Source organism: Ixodes scapularis, unplaced genomic scaffold, assembly GCF_016920785.2.
Source record: "Ixodes scapularis isolate PalLabHiFi unplaced genomic scaffold, ASM1692078v2 PGA_scaffold3__209_contigs__length_174095766, whole genome shotgun sequence".
Taxonomy (NCBI): domain Eukaryota; kingdom Metazoa; phylum Arthropoda; class Arachnida; order Ixodida; family Ixodidae; genus Ixodes; species Ixodes scapularis.
In genome coordinates, this window is record NW_024609868.1 from 172,381,120 (window position 1) to 172,399,547 (window position 18,428).

General features: G+C 51.1%; 1 pseudogene; it reads left to right on the forward strand.

The window, feature by feature from the left end:
• The first annotated feature begins 327 nt into the window (after positions 1-327).
• LOC120843468 lies at positions 328-1,873 on the forward strand (annotated as a pseudogene).
• The last annotated feature ends 16,555 nt before the right edge of the window (positions 1,874-18,428 follow it).

Genomic DNA, 18,428 nt, shown 5'->3' on the forward strand with positions numbered 1-18,428 from the left:
CACAACAGCGGGGTGGGACAGTGCACTGACCCTCGTCAAGGTAAGCAAACGGTTATTGTACCATAAAACTTCTGTCTCTAGAATTTTTGATTTGTCAGAACTCGATTATACGATTGAGCTATTACGTACGCCACCTTCAGTGTGCCACCACTGAGTCGCCTTCAGTGTGCCATTTTTATAATAACATACTTTTAATATATCTGCACACTTGCGCAGACCACCGGCGAGCACCAGGGTCACCTGCCGAATCCCGATGTCTGTCGGGCAGAGGAGGTGATTTCTGCGGTCAAGGAGAAGGCCAGGACAACCGATTATCAACCGCAAATGATGATTGCGCAAGCTACCAGTGGCCTAACAAGTAAGCAGAGATATTTCACCAGGATTGCAACTAAACAAGTGCTTTAGATAATCGTGGGCGTCGTCATCACAAGGAATGCTATGAATTTATAGACAACGACGTGGACTAAAAAGGATAAAAATAAAAGATTGTTTTTCTCTTTCCCTCTCCAGCAGCCCCAAATACTTTTCTTTCGTGGTGTTCCTAACTGCAGAAAATTGACGATTTTTATTTCAGGTTCTGAGCGGCTGCAGCTTCCCTCGGTAAGCGCCTTGGCCCGCTCAGCACAAAGGGCACGCCGCGCCTTCAACATGCCGCTGCCTGCTCCACAGCATATTCACGAAATCAACCTCCCCAGCTGGCTTGAATCGCTTCCAGACGGGGGATCGTTTTTGCTGTATGACTCTGGCGCACAAGACAAAGATCGTCTATTCATGTTTGCGACGGACGAGAACCTTCGACTCCTCAGCCAGTACGCTGACTGGTTCGCCGATGGCACTTTCGACGTCTCGCCGTCGCTCTTCCATCAGGTACGACGCACGCCTATGTTGCTCTACATATGTAAAACCTAGCGGCTTTAAATTTTTGTTCTCAAAATTTGAATGTACAGTGCGCCGCTTCCATCTCATCATGTCGCTTCCAAAATAGCGCGTCCTTACTTTGCAGGTGTATACCATCCACTGACTTGTTCATGGCAAGGTGTTACCGCTAGTCTACTGCCTGATGACCAAACGGAGCCAGGAAGCCTACGGGCGCGTTTTCAGGACACTCAAGGAACTTTGCCCCCGACTGTCACCTCAGACGTTAATGATGAATTTTGAAGTGGCGGCCACGCGAGCTTTTCAGTCGGTGTTCCCGACAGCTAAAATGACGGGCTGCTTCTTCCACCTAAAACAGTCGTTTGTTCGCCGTATGCAGGAGGAGCACCTCATCGCCAGGTAAATCGGTAAAAATAACAAGTAATTATTGACCTCTCAGGTATGAAATTTTCTATGCAGATATTGTGAGGACAGTGACTTCCGCAGAAGAGTGAGCATGATACCGGCACTGGCGTTTGTTCGACCCGAGGACATTGCGCGAGGTAAAGGGAATTTTTAGTACTGGCGGGCCAGGCCTCGTGGCGTTGCCCGCCTCCTTGTCATATCAACGTCGTGCAAGACTGATTTCCGTTACTTGTCTGGATTGGTTCTCGTTAAATCTGGTCTTAGTTTTAGAATTTATATACATTGATTTTGTAATTATTAGCATTTTGCGTTTGTCTTTGTCCAGGACTGGAAGAGCTCCAAGACGATGCTCCCTCAACAGACGACGGCCTCAACAAAATGTTCGATTACTTCGAGAGGACGTACGTGGGCTCCAGCATCGGAAGGAGCCGCTCGCGTAGGCCAGCACTATTCCCGCATGACTTCTGGAGCTGCTACGAGCGGGTCACCGAAGGGCTCCCGAGGACCAACAATCACATCGAGTCCTGGCACAATGCATTCCAGAAGTCCTTGGGGCTGCATCATTTGTACAAGCTAGTGGCCGCATTCCTAAGGGAGCAGAGCTTGACAGAGCAGAAGCTGGCGGATGTACTTCGCCGAGAGCCTCAAAGGAGCAGCAAGGCCACCAACGTTCGCGTAGAATCTGAGCAAGCTGGTTGAAGAGTACGACCAAAGGTGCATGCTAGAGTACCTCCGCGGTGTCGCGCAATCATTCAGTCTTTGAATTTTTTTTAATACTATGGAACGGCAATTGATAAACAACTATATTTTTCGAAACTCTGTATCTTGCGTCTTCATTACGAGTTCGCGGAAATTGTGTTTTTTAGACTTCCCACAGGTCTGCGTGCTCCACCAATAAAATGACGTAAGGCGTTCGATTCGAGAAAACAAGGCGCGCACATGCGCTCAAATGGCAGGTGCTCTCGTGTCGCGACGCTCTCCCGTCGCGCGCTCTCGTGTCGTGCGCTCTCGTGTCGTACAGCCGTGGAGAGGACAGGTCTTCCGGGGAAGTCTGTGTCTCCACAGATGCCGTAGACAGTGGGGGTCCCCTGAACACTGCCTGGGCGTAAGAACCCCTTGCCTGAAAGGCAAGCTGTTCTTTGGCTGCTTGGTAACTCAGGTTACGTTTCACTTTGAAAGTCAACACATCTTTTTCCTCTTTCCATTTTGGGCAACAGCGAAAAAAAGCAGGGTGAGCTCCGCTACAGTTTACACATTTCGGTTCATATTCACAGATGTCCGCTACATGGTCAGTACCACCGCACTTTCCACATGTTTCTCGGCCACGGCAGTTTCGGGAACCATGCCCAAAATGTTGGCGACGGAAACACCGCTGAGGGTTTGGAATGAAAGTGCGGACTCTGCAGCTCAAGTATCCTGCCTTTACGGTGGGCGGGAGAGCATGGAAGAAGAAGAAACTTAGGTGTTTAATGGCACAGTGGCAACTAAGGCCATAGTGTGCCAAACACAAGGTAAGTTAAAGGCAATACTGAAAAGACCTATAGTAGGTAGTTCTATCTTAAAACTATGGAAAATAAATGATTAAAACCTTACAAGATACAGGCCTATTAAGGCCTCCAGAAATTGTAACCAATGCTCCACTAACCAGAGGCACTCTAAAGGAATTTCATTCACGCAAGGAAGTATGGAAAATGTGCCGACGATACAAGATCGCCGGCTCTCTGCCACCACTAATTTTCAGGTAAACGTAATAGAAAAGAAAACAAACCAAATTTCATAGCCGATGTAGGATGCCAATGCGATCTAAAAACTTAAAAACTTGACGGTGCGGCACAAGAGGTTCGTCACCCAATAATAATGCCGGGTGGAACGGGACGGGATTCCGGAAAACGGTAGAGAAAAAAGTGGTGCGTTCGTGATGGTACTTATTACATACGATAAGAATATGCAAGACGCTCAAAGACTCGTTAAAGTGTTCACATTTCGGAGCTGCCTCTGCCCGTAGGAGGTACCCATGCGTGAGATGGGTGTCCCAGTCTCAGACGACAGAGCACAACCTCAAAGAAGCGCTCCCTGTGTCGGCAACTTGCCCATTCCCGCAGGGTAGGTTTCACACAATGAAGCTTGTTGTGTATTTCCGTGTCCCATTCTAACTGCCACTTTTTCTGGATTGCTTTTTTAAGACTGTGTTTGTAATCAGTGTACGAAATGTCCTTGATATCCACTTGCCTCTCAATGCACGTACTGGCAGCTTTATCAGCATCCTCATTTCCTTGAATACCGACGTGACTAGGCACCCAACAGAAATTGATGTGTAAATCTGATTTTGCTGCAGTGTGCACAATGTTCCGGAGCCTAGTAACGAAGGTATTCTTTGGTACTTCCAAAGAAGCAAGTGCCTTTACAGCGCTGAGAGAATCAGAGTAGATAACAGAATGCTGGATAGCATTTTCTATAATGAATTCAACAGCTAAAATTAAAGCATATAATTCTGCAGTAAATATTGAGGCTCTGGCATCAAGACGCCTAACAACCTTCCATGTCTCGCTTATAACAGCACAACTGACAGCACAGTCACTCTTAGTACCATCTGTGAAGAAACTCCTATAGTCACTGTACGTATAAGAAACCTGGGAAAACTCCTGCTGCAGGGCAGCAACAGGAGTTTGCCGCTTATTATATTTGATCAGAGTAAAATTGATTATAGGTGCTACGCACTCCCAAGGAGCCACTGCCAGTGGAAGTTGGGCAACTAGGCTGAAACTGTCAAGGTTGTAAGCCTGTGAATATGTTTTAATTCTCTGCGTAAAAGGGGGTACGACAGATGGCTTGTTCTGGAATGTAGTTTCGTAGCGAGAATCCTGAATTGCTTCCTGGATCGGATGAGAAGGGACAAAGCGAATTCTTAATGCATACTGGAAGCCTAAATAAAACCGTCTTTTTTCAAGTGAATACTCATTACTCTCAGCATATAGGCTAGGAATAGGGGACGTCCGAAAAGCACCAGTGGAAAGCCTCAGACCTTGATGGTGGATCGGGTCCAACACCTGAAGGGTAGATTGACGTGCGGATCCATACACTACACATCCGTAATCCAATTTTGAAAGAACCAAGCAGCGATAGAGACGAAGGAGACATTCCCGATCACTACCCCAAGACTTGTGTGAAAGCACCTTTAGGAGGTTCATTGACCTTGAGCATTTCTGTTTTAGGTAAAGTACATGACTACGGAAATTCAACTTTTTATCAAATATCACTCCTAGAAACTTGTGTTCATTACGAACAGGAATTGCCTGCCCCCTTAAGGTCAGACTAGGCTCTAGGATCATGCCCCTACGTAATGAAAAGTTGACACATACTGACTTCTCTGGTGAAAAACTAAACCCATTGGCATCAGCCCACCTCATCAGACTATTAATTCCCAGCTGAAGTTGTCTCTCGCAGACCGACATGTTACAGGAACAGCAAGAGATCTGCAAGTCATCCACGTAAAGAGAATAGGAAAGTGATTGTGGGATAGACTTTCCAATAGAGTTAATTTTTATTAAAAATAGTGTTACGCTAAGAACACCACCTTGTGGAACTCCATTCTCTTGGACAAAAGCTTTTGATGAGTGAGAGCATTCGGCCAGAAATTCCGTACGAGACAAGATCGTTCAAAATTCCATACCTCCGTGTTGTGTCATAAGCCTTCTCTATATCAAAGAAGACAGAAACACAATGTTGTCTATTAACAAAAGCCTCACGAATAGTTTTCTCAAGTCATACGAGGTGGTCCACCGCTGATCTGTGGGCACGGAAACCGCACTGAAACTTGTCGAGGAGGTTATTTTCCTCTAAAAAATGGACCAATCTTGAGTTTACCATTCGTTCAAAGGTTTTCCCTAAGGAACTTGTGAGGGCTATGGGCCGGTAACTTGAGGTTGATTGATTGGGGTTTAATGGCGCAGCAGCGACCAAGGCTATAATGCGCCAACAACTAGGACTATTGCTGAAATCAAGGTTAAAGAGAAGAATGAGCTATAGTAGCTTGTAATTTAATAAAACAATGATCATGAAAGCACAAGCGCATAAGATGTGGCAATGAATACGACAAACTATTAAAATTATAGCTGGTCCAGGAGTCTTATATCCTTAACAAAGTTGAAAACACACTTGTGTGGAATCAATGGCTCATCGCTGAGTAAAATGGCGAGATGTAATGGTGTATGCTCTTGGTAAACCTTAGCAAAGTGTCTGTGGCGTTCTTGGTCGTACAAAGGGCATACAAGTAAAATGTGCAGGATGCTTAATGGTATGTGACAGTGTTTACACTCTGGAGCATCCTCCCCTCGCAAAAGGTGCCCATGGGTAAGACGTGTATGACCGATTCGGAGTCGACATAATATCACCTCATAAAATCGCTCACGATGACGTGCACTCTCCCATTCTTGAATTAAAGGTTTTATGGCATGCAACTCATTGTTCATTTCTTGGTTTCACTCCTCTTGCCACTTGCACTTTGTAGATTTTTTCAGGGCATGTCTATAATCTCTGTAGGGTATCTTGTGCAGATCCACTTGTCGATCCTTAGCAGTGCTCGCTGCACGGTCAGCATCCTCATTCCCAGGAATTCCTACATGGGATGGTACCCAGCACAATGTTATTTCTTTCTTCCTTTTTGATGCTGAATGTAACCGGTTCCTTATTTCTAGAACAAGTGGATTTTGAACATCCCCCATTGTGTCCAGAGCTCGTAAAGCACTAAGTGAGTCAGTGTAAACAATTGACTTACGGATCTTCTTTTTAAGAATGTGGTCTATGGCAAGGAGTAAGCCGTAAAGCTCTGCGGAAAGAATACAGGCATTATTATTAATTCTTTTGACACACTTCACGGAAGGCCCTACCACTGAGCAGCCTACATAGGAATCAGTTTTGCTCCCGTAAGTGTAGAAACTTGTGAAGTCTCGGTACTAGTCCTGGAGTTCGAAACATTCTTGTCTCAGAACTTCATTAGGGGTCTCTTTCTTGTTGTATTTTTGTTAATTTCAACTCACAGTGGAGGGGCATGAGGTCCCAAGGAGCTACTGAGTTCAAGCGCTGCACAACTGAGGGTAGCACATCCAGCCCTACGGACTCAGCAGAAGAACGAATTCTCATGGCGAGAGGTGGAACAAATGAAGGCTTGTTTATGAAAGTCTGCTCATAGTGTACTTGTTCTATGCAGTCCAGGGTCGGGTGACCAGGAACAGACCTAATTCGCAGAGGATACATGAAGCCTAATTCAAACCTCCTTTTCTCCAGTGAGGGCTCATTTACCTCTACATATAGGCTGAGTATTGGAGATGTGCGAAAAGCACCAGTGGAAAGTTGGAGCCCCTGATGATGAATTGGGTCCAGCATCTTGAGAACCGATGCCCGTGCGGAGCCGTACACAATACAGCCATAATCAAGTCGAGACCGCACGACTGAGCGGTAGATGTGCAATAAACAACACCGATCAGCCCCCCAGGATACGTGCGACAAGACCTTTAGTATATTAAGTGATTTTACACATTTCATTTTGAGGCTCTTAACGTGTGGAATGAATGTCATTTTTGAGTCAAATATAAGACCTAAAAACTTGTGTTCCTTCTTTACTGCAATAGGGACTTCATACATAGTTAAGGAAGGCTCAAGTAAAATTCCGCGGCAACGAGAGAAGCACAGAGAAACAGTTTTCTCAGGAGAAAACCTAAAACCATTTACATCCGCCCATTTGACCAAATTGTTGATTGCAAGTTGAAGTCGACGTTCACAGATGGACGGATTACAAGATGAGACTGAAATTTGTACATCATCAACATAGAGCGAGTACTGAACAAATGGCGGTATAATACGAGAAATTGAATTCATTATTACGATAAAAAGTGTGACGCTAAGCACACCGCCTTGTGGGACTCCATTTTCTTGCGAGAATTCTTTAGAAAGAGTTGCCCCAAGCTTCACACGAAAAGTGCGATCCCGGAGGTAACTATGGATGGCACCTAGCATTCTGCCCCGAAGACCAATGTTGAACAAATCCTGCAATATGCCGTAGCGCCAAGTTGTATCAAATGCCTTTTCCACGTCAAAAAAGACAGAGAAGCAATGCTGTCTATTTACAAAGGCCTCTCGCACAGCAGTCTCAAAGCGGACCAGATGGTCAACCGTCGATCGAGCTGAGCGAAATCCACACTGGTAACGGTCAAGTAGCTTGTTTCTTTCTAAATAAAATATAAGCCTTTTATTTATCATCCTTTCTAGTGTCTTTGAAAAACAACTCGTGAGAGCTATCGGCCCAAAGCTAGATGCACAGGTAGGATCCTTTCCTGGCTTCAGCAGGGGAATAATGACAGCCACCTTCCAAGATGAGGGGAAGCAACTTTCAAGCCAAATGCGGTTGAACAAATATAATACAAGCTCAAGAGTTGATGGATGGAGGTGCTGAAGCATTTTGTAATGAATGCCGTCTGGCCCAGGAGCCGTCTGTTTGGACGAATGGAGTACCAGCTGTAGTTCAAAAATCGTAAATAATGAATTAAAGGGCTCCTGCAAGCCACCTGACAAAGGAACTGCCTTTTTCTCTGCCTGTAGCTTGTGTCTCTGAAATGACGAAGTGTAATGTTGAGAACTTGAAACGAATTCGAAATGCTCACCAAGGACATTCGCCTGTTCTTCTAGGCTGGCAGGGCATACTCCGTTGTGGTTCAGGAGTGGGACAGAAAATACCCAGGAGGAGCCTTCAATTTTATGCACACGGTTCAAACTTCCTTCGAAGATGCACTGCTATTAATTGAGGAAGCATACCCTCTAAAGCTTTGCCGCTTGGCTCGCCGTCGGATATACCTCGCTTGCGCTCGTTTTTTCTTAAAACCGATCAGGTTATTGGCCGTGGGATAGCGCCTGAGAATATCCCATGCATGATTTTCTTCTTTCTTTGCCTGGCGGCAGTCTTCGTTCCACCATGGTTTTGGCCTTTTTGGAAGATGTGAGGACGTCATGGGAATGGCAAGCATAGCGGCCAGCAAGATGTGCTGAGTAATGTGCTCGGTGACGTTGTCGATGGAAAGATCATTAAGGGATGAACATGCTATAAGTGAGGCTTCTGTAAAGATTGACCAGTCAGCCTTTTCAAGCTTCCAACGAGGGGTGCGTGTTAAAAGACCAGCAGGAGGATGGTTGAACTCTAAAATGAGTGGAAAGTGGTCACTCCCATATGGATTTTGGATGACCTTCCATAAAAGCAAAGGGTACAATGAAGGATGACAAAATGAAAGATCAATGAAAGTAAAACTACAAGTTGCTGAACTAAAATAAGTGGTTTCTTTTGTGTTGAGCAGACACAATCCTGTCGAAAGAACAAACCGTTCAATGAGTGCCCCTCGAGAATCTCTTCTACAGCTTCCCCACAAAGGATCGTGTGCATTGAAATAACCTAAAATGATGTAAGGCACCGGAAGCTGGCTAATTAAATTATTAGAGCCCGATTGTCCAATGGCGCGCGCAGAAGCCCGCGCCATTGGACAATCGGGCTCTGAGTGTGTTAGTGCCCCGTCACTTGCCTTGACGGAAAAGGAGTGTATTTTTCTACTCAGATCGGAGAGCAACGGCGCCTGCAGATGACTCTAGGAACACGTGTAGTCCTCCTCTTGTATTTCTTTTCTTGGCTTTTGGGCCGGGCAAATTCTGTATTTATACAGGTTGTCAGTGCCAATAAAGCTCAGTTGTAAGTCAGCGCTGTGTGTGTCTACCGCCTTCTACTCTGTCCTTGACCTTGCGCTGTTTGTTTTCCACTGTGAACCGTGTCCAAATCGCTGGCAGTTAAAGCACCTTCTGGGGTTCGGAACGTGAGGACGAACTCTGCAGTGAAGGTATCCCGCTTTCACAGACTCAGGAAGTGTGGTGGACTCAAAGGTAAGCACGATGTGCCTAGTCTTCAGCTCTTGGCCGTCACGACGCAAGGAGATGCGCCTTGCAGCTACAACCCCCTGCTCAGAAAGGCCCTCCACTACTTTGCTCTCAGACGCGTCCAGAAGGTCGTCCTCCGGGATGACTCCTTGGATGGTGTTCAATGTCTTGTGGGGTGTCACTGTAACTTTGTAGTCCGACACACAGTTGAGTGCAAGGAGCGCAGAACTCTGGTGGCTGGTCTCAATTTCTACAAGCAAATCGCCAGATGCCAGCTTCTTAGCCTTAAAGTTCTTTCCAATCACACCCTCTAGGACCTTTGCAACAAGAAATGGTAACATTTTTGAGAGTTGTTTGTCGCTTTCAGAGTGGAGTACCAAGAATTTTGGGAATCTAGGTGGAGTAGTGTGTGTCTCGTGCGAGGTAGAAACTTCGGTGCGACCCCTTTTCGGAGGCCGATCAAGAAAAGATTTTTTGTGGAGACCCATAAGAGATGGGAGGCAAATTCAGTGCCCGGGTGCACCGCCCACCACGGAGCCCAACAAGGGGGTAGGTAATGTGCCATAGCAAGATGGGCTTGGCTGACACAATTATTCTACCAGTGCTGCCCGGGCACTATACCCTAGTGTGGTTGCAGGGACAGGTCCTGTTTCCACTCAAGGTTGGCCCTTGCCGCCCAAAAAGGTGAAAAAGGAAGGAAGAGAGTGTAGAAGAAAAGAGAAAGAGGTGGGAGGAAAAGTGAAAGAGGGAAGAAGAGGGTAGAAGAGGCGACTGGCTGAATCATCCTGGTCGGGCCAAGCCAGGACACCCGTCTACGAGAAGCAGGGGCCGAAGGGGTGTATTGCCTCGCCCGGGGGGCCCCGGAGGGTCCAAACAAACGCCCGGGCTCAACTCAACCACCAGGGTCTCCTTTTCCCCAAACACAGGTTAAGCCACGCACAGCCAGGCGTGGGTGGGTAAACCCACATAGCTCGGGGTTCGCGGTGGCGCCACTCACCAAGCACCTACCAAGGCAGGTGCCCCCTGCGTGCGGGTATGGTGGCCCACGTGGCTGGGGTCCGTGGTGACGCTACTCACCAAGCACCTAGCACATAAGGTGCAGGCGCCCCCTGCGGGGCTCGGGGTCCGTGGAGACCGGTAACTTGAGGGTAATGATGGATCTTTTCCTTGCTTGAGGAGCGGGATAACCTCAGCTCTTTTCCAAGAATCTGGGAAGACCGCTTCTCTCCAGATCTGGTTAAAAAAGCTTAAAAGCACCTGCAGGGTATTGGAATGCAAATTCTTGAGCATACAGTAGTGAATTCGATCTAGTCCCGGGGACGTATTTTTACTTTTATTTAATGCTGCCTGTAACTCTCGAAAAGTAAAAGGTCTATTATAGGGTTCTTGTAGTCCTCCAGAGCAATTTATTCTCTTCTTCTCTATAACACTTTTATGCTTTAAAAATGCAGCCGAGTAATGCGATGAACCTGATACAGATGCGAAGTGCTCCCCTAGAATATTGGCCTGCTGCTCAAGACTAGGCAGTACACCACCTGGCAGAACAAAAGCGGTATGGAGAAGGCTCGATAATCCCCATTAATCTTGTGCACTTTTTCCCAGACAACTTTTACACTGGTGTGACTATTAACGGAGGAGGTGTATTTCTTCCATGTCGTCTTTTTTGATTGACGACGGACATATCGAGCCTTCGCCCGAGCCTGTTTGAAGGCTAAAACATTTGGAGGGGTCGGGTACCGGCGTAGCACATCCCATGAACAATTTTGTTTTTTTCGAGTTTCACTGCACTCCTTAGTCCGCCAAGGTTTTGGCTTAGCAGGAAGGCGTGCAGAAGACTGCGGAATAGCTTTATGAGCTGCCTCAATTATAGAGGCAGTAAGGCATTTGCAGGCATTATTTACATCCAAGCCAAGTAGAGTTTCAGGGTTAATCTCAGATGCACTTTCAAACATGGCCCAGTTCGCCTGGTCTACTTTCCAGCGTGGTGAACGTGTCATGAGAGAGGATGAAGGAGCAGTGCACTTTAAAATAATGGGCAAATGGTCGCTACCATATGGGTTAGGATGCACATGCCATGAGAAGTTAGGGAAAAGTGTGGCAGTCCCAATAGAGAGATCAATGCATGATGAAGAAAGGTGTTGACAGCTAAAAAAGGTAAGCTCACCAGTGTTAAAAGACAAAGTGTTCGAGAGAATAACACAGACTCAATCATTTTTCCTCGGATGTCACGACGTGTACTCCCCCATAGAGGGTTGTGACAATTAAAATCACCCATCAAAAGGAATGGCTCAGGAAGCTGGTCTAAAAACAAATTAAAATCTGAGGATTTCAAAGTAAAGGATGGTGGTAGATACAGAGAGCACACTGTCAGAGCTTTGTGAAGCATGAAGCGTACAGCCACTGCTTCCAGTGAGGTAGATAGTGGGACTTGTACGCAGGGCACTTCTCTCGGGAGAACCACCGCAACTCCTCCAGAAGAACTGTCAGAGCACGGACGATCCTGTCGGAATACCTGGTACCGTCTGAGGAAGTTGGTATGGCTGGGATTTAAATGAGTCTCCTGTAAGCAAAGCACACGTGGCTTGTGTTCCTCCAGCAAAAACTCCCCATCATCCAGGTTATGTAGTAGCCCTCGACAGTCCAACTGCATTAGCATTGAAACCATTATTAAGATATGAAATTATGAGCACACGGATGAACAGTAAAAAAAAAATCATCCCTTCGGAGGGATCACAGGTTTTTTAGTTTTTTGCTTGGTGTTCGGATTCTGCCACTCCATCTCCTCCTGGTCAGACTCAGGGGTAGATGGGGAGGTGGATAGGGCAGGAGCACCGCTCTCCTAAGCTCCGCAAGCAGGCTTGCCTGCCGGCTTGGGAGGGTCGGAGCTGCGAGATCCTAACCTGCGGCCACGACCAGAACCTGGCGGGAGGGTGGCAGATGTACTGGGGAGGGATTCAACCCCGTCCATCTTCTCCCCCTCCTTCTGTGTTACAGAAGCTGCATGAGGGCCATGCAGCTCCTTGGTTGCAGGCGGTCTCTCCAGGGAGTGAGGCCGAGGGCCTCGCTTTTTCTCCCTGGTAGGAGACCGTGCAGACTGTACAGGCGCAGCAGGCGCTGGCCTGTCTCGGGATGTGGGAGCAGCCCGCGAACCCTCTCCGCGAAGAGAGGGAGCCTGCTGTCCCTGGGTAGGCTTTGGGGTCCTGAGGGCGGCAGCCAGGTCTTCGAGCAAGACCTGGGTTGCCCTCGACTCCATACGCGGCGCAGGACCCCGGCGCGCCACGTCGGCATACGAGCCTTGTGCAAGGAATGACCAGCGTTTCTTGCCCTCAAGGTATGTAATGTTCTCTTTAGCCTTTAAACTCAGTATCTCCTTTTCCTGCTTCCACAGGGGACAGGCACGGGAGTACGCTGCATGGGTGCCTTTGCAGTTGGAGCAGCACACAGTGCTTTCACAGACGTCTGCGACATGTTCGTTGCTGCCACACTTGGCGCAGATCTCTCTTCCACGACAGCTCCTGGACCCATGCCCGCACCTTTGGCACCTGAAACACCTTTGGGGGTTCGGCACATAAGGACGGACACGGCAGTTGAGATAGCCTGCCTTTACTGTTGCTGGGAGACAGTGCCGTTCAAAAGAAAGAATAAGATGTTTTGAGGGAATCTCCTGACCCTCGCGGCGAAGTATAATCCGCTTTACTGCAATGACACCCGAGTTTCGTAGGCCTTCAAGGATCTCATCCTCACTTACATCTAACAGGTCCTCTTCGGAGATGACACCACGCACAGTGTTCAAAGTCCTGTGCGGTGTTACCGTGACTGAGGTCTCCACGATGCTCTTCATCTTCTGAATGGCCACACTTTGCTCTTGTGTGGTGACCTCAACAAGGAGGTCCCCAGAATGCAACTTTTTTGCTTGGTAGGAGTGTTCGATCAAATGCTCAAGAACCTTTGCAACAATGAACGGAGACAGCTTGGCGGCAGGGCGTTGATTGCCTTCAGAGTAGACTACAAAAAGCTTAACAAAGTGTTCTGTTTCTGGTGCTTTGGCGATGACTTGTTCCGGACAGGGCCGTTTGGATGCCTGCCTGGAACCGGGTTTAGAGAGAGAGGGAGCCATAAGAGGCGGAAAGTGTTCAGAACCTGTGGTGTGCCGCCCACCACGGAGTCCAACAAGGGAATAGTTAACGAACCATAACAAAAAGGGCTTTGCTGGAACCGTTAGACTATTAGCACTGCCCAGGTACTATAACCAAGTGTGGTTTTGGACGAGGAGTCTGTCGCCACCCAAGGTTAGCCCTTGCCGCCAAAGGAAATGAAAAAAGGAAAGAAGAGAAAATGAGAAGAGTGAAAAGAAGGAGAAGACAAAGAAAAAGGGGAGGGGATAGTAGAAGTGGCGACTGACTGAATCATCCTAGTCGGGCCAAGCCAGGACACCCGTCTACGGGAAGCGGGGGCCGAAGTGGTGTATTGTCTCACCCGGGGGGTCCCGAAGGGTCCAAACCTACCCCGGGTTCGACTCAACCACCAGGATGCCCTTTTCCCCGGACACGGGAAAGCCACGCTCAGCCAAACGTGGGCGGGCGAACCCGCATGGCTCGGGGTCCGTGGAGACGCCACTCTCCAAACACCTGTTTTCACAGGTGCCCCCTGCGGGGGGGAGAGCATGGAGTTCAAACGTGAGTATGAGATGTCGGGTTGGTTTTTCTTGTCCATCACGTTTTAAAGTTATCCGTCGAGCGGCAACAACAGCACTCTTGCGCAGACCTTCAAGGATCTCGTCTTCACTGCATTCGAGAAGGTCATCTTCTGAGATGACACCGAGAACAGTATTCAGGGTACGGTGGGGGGTGACAGTAACCGGGTAGTCTCCCAGGCTTGTCATCTTCAAGAGTGCAGTGCTCTGTGGCTTATTTTCTATCTCAACAAGGAGGTCTCCAGCAAGTTTCTTTGCCTTATAACATTTTCCAACCACTTGTTCTAGATGCTTTGCAATGACGAAGGGAGAAACTTTTGACAAATGCACAGTGTCACTTGTAGAGTGAACTACAAGGAATCGAGGATATTTTTCTGGTTCATTAGCTTTTTCGAAAGTATAAGGAGCGGGGCGAACCCTTTTCGGGGGTCGCTCTGCTCGGGGTTTAGAGGAGAGGGCCGCCATAAAAAGGCAAAGAGTTTTCGGAATCTGTGGCGCGCCGCCCACAACGGAGCCCAACGTGGGAATAGGTAACACCCCATAACAAATATGGCTTTGCTGGAAGCCTTACTCTATTAGCGCTACCCAGAAACAATAACCAAGTGTGGATCTGGACGAGAGTATCTGTCACCACCCAAGGTTAGCCCTTGCCCCCAAAGGAGTTGAAAAGGAAAGAGAAATGAGAAGAGTGAAAAGAAGGAGAAGACAAAGGTGAAAGAAGGGAGGGGATAGTAGAAGAAGTGGCGTGTCACGATCTTTCTCGAACGTGGACGAAGGGGGCCGAAGCACCCGCCGAGAAGAGACGACACGCAGCCTGGCTGTGAGGGTGGACGATGACTGGCCGGAGCGCGTGCGCTCAACGGTGTTTATTGGCGCGGTGAACAATGTTGCCCGCCGAGCCTGGCGGCCGCAGACGGGCGGACTGGAGGGGGGCGCCACTAACTTGTCACACTTCCCCCCCAGTTTGTTCTAAAACAAAATACATGAATAAACACACACGGCCGACACCATCTCGGCGTCTGGTCATGCAAAGTCCCGGCCTGTCGACGATGAAGGTCACCCCAACGAGTAGCGGTCAGGTGGCCTCCTCTGCCGTGCACTTTGCCTGGGCACTGGTGTCGACGGGCCAGGTGTGGTAACGCCGGGCGCTGCCTGAATTGGACGCGCTCCACCCGGTGGAGCTGCAGGGACCGGATTGGGGAGTGGCACCGGTCCATCTGGTGCCACAGGAGTGGCGACGCTTGTCGCCTCCGGGGTGTATGGCGCTCCGCTGGCCGCTACTGGTGCTGTTGTCGGGCCCCCTGCAGGCTGGTCCTCTGAAGCGACGGCCGAGGGTGGAAGCCAGGTCCCGAGGCGAGGCCTGACATGGTCGGCGTGCCGGTGCCAGGTGGTCCTGTCGGGCATGCGGACGAGCAGCGACGAGGCACTCGCTGGTGAAACCACACGTCCGGCAGACCAGGGTGGGCCAGGACGGAAGTTCCTGGCGTACACCGACGCTCCCGGCTCAGGCAAAGGCCCGGGACGGCACCCTCGGTCAGCAGCCAGCTTCTGCTTCAGCTGCTTCAGGAGCGCCGTGGACCGGAGGTCTGGATGCAAGACGTCCAGGGGGGTCTTGACCATCCGGCCCAGCAGAAGCTCGCAGGGGGCTCGGCCAGTGACCTCATGCGGTGTGGTCCGGTATTGAAACAGCACCCGGGCCACCTGCGTTCAGAAATCCCCGGGCTGGCTCTTCTTGAGCTTGTCCTTGATGGTCTGGACCACTCGCTCGGTTGCACCATTGGAAGCAGGATAGTACGGCGGAACCAGCATCCGGCTGATCCCATTCCTCTGCAGCCAGTCCAGGGACTCGGCGCTAGCGAAAGCGGGACCATTGTCGGACACAATAATGTCCGGCAATCCCTGCGCCGCGAAGACTTGCCGCAGCGCCGCAATGGTCGCGCTTGCTGAGGGACTGGTGACTGGCAGTGCCTCCACCTACTTGGAGAAGGCGTCCACTACCACCAGGAAGTAGTGGCCCTTGAAGGGTCCCGCATAGTCCTCGTGCAAGCGGGACCACGGCCTCTGTGGGAACGGCCAGGGGGTGATCTCCACGTGGCGCGAGGCTCGCTGGTTCTCCTGGCAGACCTGGCAGCCTTGCACCTGGTGCGCGATGTCCTGGTCCAAGCCAGGCCACCAAACGTGCGACCGTGCCACTATCTTGGTCTTTTCAATGCCAGGATGCCCCGCGTGCAGCAGCTGCAGGACCTTGGCCCGCAGACTTTGTGGAATCACCACCCTGGAACCCCACAGCAGGCAGCCCTGCTCCAAGCTCAGCTCGGCGGTCTTGTGGCTGTACGCCTGGTGACGCAGCTCCTCCCCTCGGGCAACCGCCTTGACCACCTGAGACAGTACCGGGTCCCGGCTGGTCGCCTGCGCCACCGAAGTCCTGGTGAGCACCCCCGGATAGGCCTGCTCCAGCAGGAACACGTCAGCTGGCTCTGGAACGGGAGCAGGCACCTCCGGCAGGGGCAGGCGGCTCAGGGCACCGGCAGGTCCCAGGTCCTTCCCAGGGCGGTAGACCAGCTTGTACCTGTAGGCTGCCAGCGTCAAGGCCCAACGTACCACACGAGGCGATGCTTGCACTGGGACTGCCTTGTCAGGTCCCAGCAGTCCCAGCAGCGGCTTGTGGTCCGTGACTGCCTCGAACTGCCGGCCCCACAGGTACTGATGGAAGCGCTGGACCCCGAAGATGAGGGCCAAGCCTTCCTTGTCGAGCTGGCTGTAGCGTTGCTCTGCCGCATGTAGTCGACGAGAAGCAAACGCCACAGGGCGTTCCTGACCATCCTGACTCCGGTGCGACAGGACGGCTCCTACCCCGTACGGGGACGCATCCACGATGAGGACTACAGGTTTGGCCGGATCGAAGTGCACCAGCACTGGAGCCTTAACGACGAGCTCCTTGCTGCGCTGGAAGGCCAAGTCCTGCTCCTTCTTCCAGGCCCACTGCTGACCGTCGCGGAGCAGGCGATGCAGCGGCTCCAGATGCGTTGAGAGGTTGGGCAGGAACCTCCTGTAGAAGTTGATGAGGCCGAGGTAGCTCTGAAGCTCCTTCTTGCTCTTGGGCTTCGGCGCCTTGAGCACGGCCTCAATCTTGCGGGGTGCCGGGGCCAGGCCAGCCTGGGAGATGATGTGTCCCAGGCACCCCACGCTGGGGGTCAGGAACACGCACTTGTCCAGCCTCAGCTTGAGACCGGCATCCTGTAGTAGTGTCACGACTTTGCGCAGGTTCTGCAGGTGGTCCCCGTCGTCGGTACCGGTAACCAGGATGTCGTCCAAGTACACCGCCATGTGCCTCATGCCCCTGAAGAGGTTGTCCATCTCTCTCTGGAAGATGGCTGGGGATGAGGCCACGCCGAACGGTAGGCGCGTGTTCTGGAAGAGTCCCATGGTTGTCGAAATGGTGACATACTTCCGGGCGGCATCCTGGAGCACCAGCTGCTGGTAGGCATCTCGAAGGTCGAGCTTGGAGAACTTCTGTCCCCCGGACAGAGCCGACCAGAAATCTTCTACCCGAGGCAGCGGGTACTTCTCGACGGTAGCGACGGGGTTGATGGTGACCTTGAAGTCCCCGCAGAGCCTGACGCGGCCGTCTTGCTTGAGGACTGGAACGATCGGTGCAGCCCACTCGGAAGACTTGACGGGCACCAGGATTCCCTCTCGCTGCAGCCGTTGCAGCTCCTGGGTGACCCCGTCCTTCAGGGCGAACGGCAGCGGACGCGGCTTGAAGAACCGAGGCCGGGCTCCCTCGGGAACGTGGATGCCGACCGTCGTGCCGGTGAAGGTGCCCACCCCCAGCTGGAACAGGGACTGGAAGTTGGTCAGGAGGCTCGGTACGTCGTTCACCACGTGCAGCGCAGCTTCTTGGTACTCCGGCAGCCGAACACCCAGCGAGTGAATCCAGTTCCGGCCAAGCAGCGTAGGCGACGACCCCTTTGTTAAGTAAAGGGGAAGGATTGCCTCCCTGTCGCCAAGGCGAACGCTGACTTGGGCCTGACTCTGGACCTGGGACAGCTGCCCGGAGTAGCTGCGCAGCATGATGTCAGACGCCTCGATGGACACGCCGGGGAAGGTCCGCTTGAACAGCTTCCTGGGCATGACCGACACGCTGGCCCCTGTGTCCAGCTCCATGGTGATGGGGTGGCCGCAGATTTCAACAGACACCAAGTAAGGTGGCACGGACGATCAAGGCTTACTCGTCTGCCACACGTCGAAAATCTGCGGGTCCTCCGCCACGACGTGGACCCTGGCTGAGGAGGTACCCGGACCTGGTGCCGCTCGTCCCCGCCGCGTTCTCTTGCCACGACTACCCTGGCCGCGGGCTTGGCTGGAACCCGGGTTGAACCAGGCTGCTGCTGCTGCTGGCCGCCGCTCGTCCTCCCCCCTCGGCAGACACGTGCGAGGTGCCCAGTTCTTCCGCACGTGAAGCATTGTGCTTGGACGAACTGGCACTGTGAGGGGGAGAGGGCAGCACCGCAGCGGCTGCAGGCACCGCTCCTTGCCGCCATCT